The following is a 5,000-nucleotide window of genomic DNA, read 5'->3' on the forward strand; positions in this document are numbered from 1 at the left end:
CTTTTCCCCTTCCCGCCCCCTTCCTCCACCATTCTCGGCCTTCCTCTCTCCTCCACCTTTTCCTCCCCATCCCCCCTTCCCGTTCCCCTTCCTCCTCTCCGTTCCCCTTTCTCCACCATTCTCGGCCTTCCTCTCCTCTCCACCTTTTCCTCTCCCTTTCCCCTTCCCGTCCCCCTTCCTCCTCCCCTTTCCCCTTCCTCCACCATTCTCGGCCTTCCTCTCTCCTCCACCTTTTCCTCCCCCTTTCCCCTTCCTCCACCATTCTCGGCCTTCCTTTCTCCTCCACCTTTTCCTCCCCCTTTCCCCTTCCTCCACCATTCTTGGCCTTCCTCTCTCCTCTCCACCTTTTCCTCTCCCTTCCTCCTCCCCGTTCCCCTTTCTCCACCATTCTCGGCCTTCCTCTCCTCTCCACCTTTTCCTCTCCCTTCATGACCTACTGGCGGAAATGGGACTCCCTTCAAACGAGAGCACGAGAAGTAAACAGTTTACCCGAGAAAAAAAATCGTCGGCCCATATTGTTATTTTTGGTAGAGAATGCTTTATTTACTTTTTTTCTTTTTCTACTGCTACTGTTCTCTCTTTTCTCTTCTCTTCTCTTCTGTCCTCTCTTCTTCTCTCTCCTCTCTCTCTCTATTTCTCTTTTTCTTCTGTCTTCTCTCTTCTCTCTTTTTCTCTCTCTTCTGTCTTCTCTCTTTCTCTCTCTCTTTCTCTCTCTCTCTCTCTTTCTCTCTCCTCTCTTTCTCTCTCTCTCTATCTTCTCTCCATCCCTTCTCAGTTGCTCTTCTGTCTTCTGTAAATATTGATGTTAACGTGCAAGTATTTCTTCAATGTTGTTTTTTGCGTCATCGCCTGTGGACTTCATTTACTCAGTTGGAAAGTTAGCGTGACGTCACAGAGATCAATCAGCTGTTGGGAGCAAGCAAGCAAGCAGGCAAGCAAGGAGATGGGTGGGAGGGGGGTTGGGTAGGGCGGGGCGGGGGTAGTGGGTGAGAGGAAGTTTCTTAAGAAAATACGATTCATGCAGCGGGCGTCTTCGGGAGAAAATGGGTTAAAACAAAAATATACTATTGAGAGAGAGAGGAAGTGGGGAGGAGGAGGAGAGGGGGAGGGAAAGGAGGAGGGAGAGGAGGGAGAAGGAAGGGAGTGAAGGGGGGTAAAAGGAGGGGGAGAGGAGGAGGGGGGAAAGGAGGAGGAGAGTGGAAGTGAGGGAGGGAAAGGAGGAGGAGGAGGGAGGAAGGGAGGGAAAGGAGGAAGGGGAGGGGGGGAAAGAGGGGATGGCAAATGACGTAATACAGGGCGCAGTTGCGAGCTCGTGGGTAGTCAAGTCTTCCGTTTGGTGGATGGTTACGATGTAAATTTTTCCTTTGTGTGGGCATTTTTATTACCTTCGATTTTCTTTGTTTCTCTCTCTCTCTCTCTCTCTCTCTCTCTCTCTCTCTCTCTCTCTCTCTCTCTCTCTCTCTCTCTCTCTCTCTCTCTCTCTCTCACTCTCTCTGTACTTTCCATTCTCTACCTCCCTCCCTCTCTCTCTCTCTCTCTCTCTCTCTCTCTCTCTCTCTCTCTCTCTCTCTCTCTCTCTCTCTCTCTCTCTCTCTCTCTCTCTCTCTCTCTCTCTCGCTCGCTCGCTCGCTCGCTCGTGTGTATGTGTGATTGTCTGTCTGTCAGATTGTATATGTCTATGTCTATGTACATCTGTTTTCAAAGGATTACAAACAAGGTGGAAAGCAAGCGCATTTCACATTTTCCAAAGACCTGAGAGATTCGGGAGGTCCCCGCGAGCCCCTGCTCCCGCTAATTTGCATGCGTGTCATACGTTTCCGCCAGTCATTAGATTGCAGTGCATGTGGCGGCGGTTGCAGAGATACGCATGCTAATCCCCTGGGTAATCGCGGCCGTATCGGAGATAGTACACGGGCTTTTATTGCCCCGCGACGGATGATTGCAAATAAGGGCGTTTCTTCCCGTGTGAGAGAAGGGGAGGTTCGTTCTTAGGGATTATTTGATGGCGAATACGGTTATCATTATCGTCGTTTTCGGAAACTTAGACTGGGATGGCGAGAGTGACATCGTTGGTGCAGTTGATGAGGAGATTTTGAAGAGGGAGAGAGTGAGTAAGAAAGAATGAAAGAAAAGTCAGTGAAAGAGAGAGAAATATGAAGGGAGAACTGGAAAGGAAAAGTCAGTGAAAGAGAGAGAGAGAGAGTGAGTGAGAGTGAGAGAGATGAAGGGAGTACTGGAAACATTAAACAGAGAGAGAGAGAGAGAAAGAGAAATACAGAGAATGAGAATGATTCGAGACGTAAAGGAACTCGGCAGCGCAACTAACACCTCTTTTTATTGTCTTCCTCCAGATCGTGGGCTCTGGTGGGCGTCGCAGTTCCCAGGGACCGCAAGCAACCACCAGGTGAGTCTCGTTACGCCCACGTTTTCGTACGGGCGTGGGGCTTCTTGGGGGTCGGATGGCGGGTGGAGGGTAGGAGGGGAAGGGGAAGGGGATAGGGAAAGGGGAATAGAGAAGAAGAGAAGGAGAGAAAGAAGAGAGGAGAGGGGAGGAAAACGAGGAAGGAAGGAAGGGAGGAAGAAAGAGAAGGCGGAGGGGGTGACAGTGTTTGAAGAAAGAGATCGAAGTGAAGAGGGGAGGAAGCAGAAGGGAGGGAAGGGCCATCAAAACGGGAAAAAGAAAAGCAAAAGAGGGAAGGGAGAGGGAATAACGAAGAAGATGGAGAGAGGGCGGTGGCGGTGATGATGAGGATGTGCGGGCGGCGAAAATTTGTGATATTTAATGTTTAGACATTAGTTGCTCGGGGGCCTCAATTAAGAACTTCACAGGCTGTATGATACTTTTCTAACTGTACTTGGCTGCAACAGTAACGAAGTTAATTAGAAGCCTGCGCGAGGTAGGATAATGCTGGGTTAATCTGTACATGTTGCTCGGCTCTTGTGTATCTCCCGGATATTGGTGCAGCGTTTGGTGTTGTTGCTCCTGGTGTTGGAATCGTGTTTGAAAAAAGCTGCTTTGTAAGTGTACGACTCTGGGGGTAGAAATTACAGCAAGGAGGACGATTAGCTCGGTTTGGGGATAGGAATTATATTAAGGTCGACGATTTCGTGTTCAGCTGCATGGTTCTGCATTCCTTGCCTCGTTTCGTCACGGGATATAGCCCTCGGTGTCCAGATCCTTCAGGAGATCGAGGACACGCACGCTGCATACCATTAATTATGATCGATTTCCATCTACATTGGCCTCCGAATGTAAACCAGCGAGGGATGGTATTACTCGCACTGACCGCCGGCATCGAGACGGGTGCACCGGCGTCTGAAGGTACCAGGAAGAGGCAGGTTCATCGGAGGGAAGGGTTAATGGTAGGGCGAAGGGGCAGGCAAAAAGCAGGGAGGGTATCCAGGCCGGGATCGGAGGCCCAGGGCGAGGCGAGAGGGTCTGGCTGTGCCCTGCTACCGGTGTGGGAAAAGGGTTGCTGGCGGTGATGCAGGCAGCTCGGAAGTGCATCTCGGGTGTTGTAGTTATTTCAGCTGTTTGGTGGTTTGATTTGTTTTTGGGTGTGGAATGGATGAGGGTAGTATGTAAAGGGGTTTTATCGGGAGTCTTTTATTTTGGGTGTGGCTTTGATTCGTAAAGGGTTGTATTCTGGTACTTTTTTCGGAAGCTTTTTATTTTGGGTTAGGAAATGACATGTTCAGGATTGTATTTTTGGGTTATATCGAAAGCATTTTTTACTGCTATATGGATTATTTTTTTTTCCTCTTGATGTTCTAAAATTAATACTCGGTTTTGGATAAGGAAAGGTGCGTCCCAGAGAAGTCTTCTTTGACGGGGAGCTTGTGACGACGACAGATCGGAGGATACAATAGGTCTTGCGTTGCCGTGTGTTGGTTTATGTGGCGGGGGTGGGGGTGGAGGGGGCGGTGGGGGAGGACCTCTATTCCGAGCACCACAGCCGTCCCCCCTCTCTTTCTCTAGCGCTGGGGCGGTGGGGGCCTAATTTCGATCAGCAACGGTGCTGGTCGAAATTAGCCCCCCCCCTCCCCCCACCCCTATGGTAGGTTTGTTTTTATTGCAGTCTTTCGTTTTTTGTTGTTGTTATTGTTATTGCTATGTTTATAACTGTTTTTATTGTTGTTTGCTATTGATATTATTGTTATTATTGTTGTTTGCCTTTGATATTATTGTTATTATTGTTGTTTGCTATTGATATTATTGTTATTATTAATGTTATTATTATTGTTGTTAGTGTTAGCGTTATTCGGGTTATTATCATTATCATTTTTACTGTTATTGTTATTATTGTTATAATTATTGATATATCATCATCATTCTGTTTTTTATACTTTCTATATCTAATCTTTATTCTGTCATTTGATTGTCCGTCGATCGCTGTGTGTATAATATTCCCTGTTTAGTAGAATATGAAACTTCATTTAACGGACCCGTAGACCAGGAGAATAAAGACATGCCTTTTTCGTGAGTGCGCGTCTGTACGTGTAGCCAAGGGGGGGAGGGAGGGACGGAGGGAAGGGGGTGGGGGAGGGGCAGATGATGGTGTAATTACAGGTTGAGAGTTCACGCCGGGTGGGCGACATCTGCCCCGACTCGCCCACTATCCCCATGAACCCCTCCGAACCCCTTCGCCCTCCTTCCCTCTCGCCCTGCCCTCCTCCCTTCTCTCCCTGGCCTCCTACCCTCTCCCTCTCCCTCCTTCCCTCTCCCTGGCCTCCTACCCTCTCCCTCTCCCTCCTTCCCTCTCCCTTGCCCCCTCTCTTTTCCCCCTTCCCTACCCTTTTCCCCTCTCTTCTCTCCCTGCCCGTCTCCCTGCCCCTCCCTCCCTCCCTCCCCTCTCTCTCCCTATGCTCCAACAGCGGGTCCTTCTCATAACCCCCACCCCCCACCCCACCCCACCCCACCCCACCCCGTCACGGACCTTCCTCGCTCGGCTCCACCTTTAAACCCCCGTGAGTGATGGAGAGCGATGGGGGAGGAGGGA

The 5,000-nt window shown here is 49.7% G+C and overlaps 1 protein-coding gene across 5 annotated transcripts in view; it reads left to right on the plus strand.

Annotated features, from left to right (window-relative positions):
- The window catches only part of corn (microtubule-binding protein cornetto), a 223,939-nt gene that overhangs the window by 136,252 nt on the left and 82,687 nt on the right, over positions 1 to 5,000 (plus strand). For all 5 annotated transcript variants that reach the window (XM_070143657.1, XM_070143660.1, XM_070143658.1 and 2 more), the window contains exon 2: positions 2,352 to 2,404. The gene's annotated coding sequence lies outside the window, so the exon portion shown is untranslated. The remainder of the gene's footprint in view (positions 1 to 2,351; positions 2,405 to 5,000) is intronic.

The sequence above is a fragment of the Penaeus vannamei genome, chromosome 31, assembly GCF_042767895.1.
Source record: "Penaeus vannamei isolate JL-2024 chromosome 31, ASM4276789v1, whole genome shotgun sequence".
Taxonomy (NCBI): Eukaryota; Metazoa; Arthropoda; class Malacostraca; order Decapoda; family Penaeidae; genus Penaeus; species Penaeus vannamei.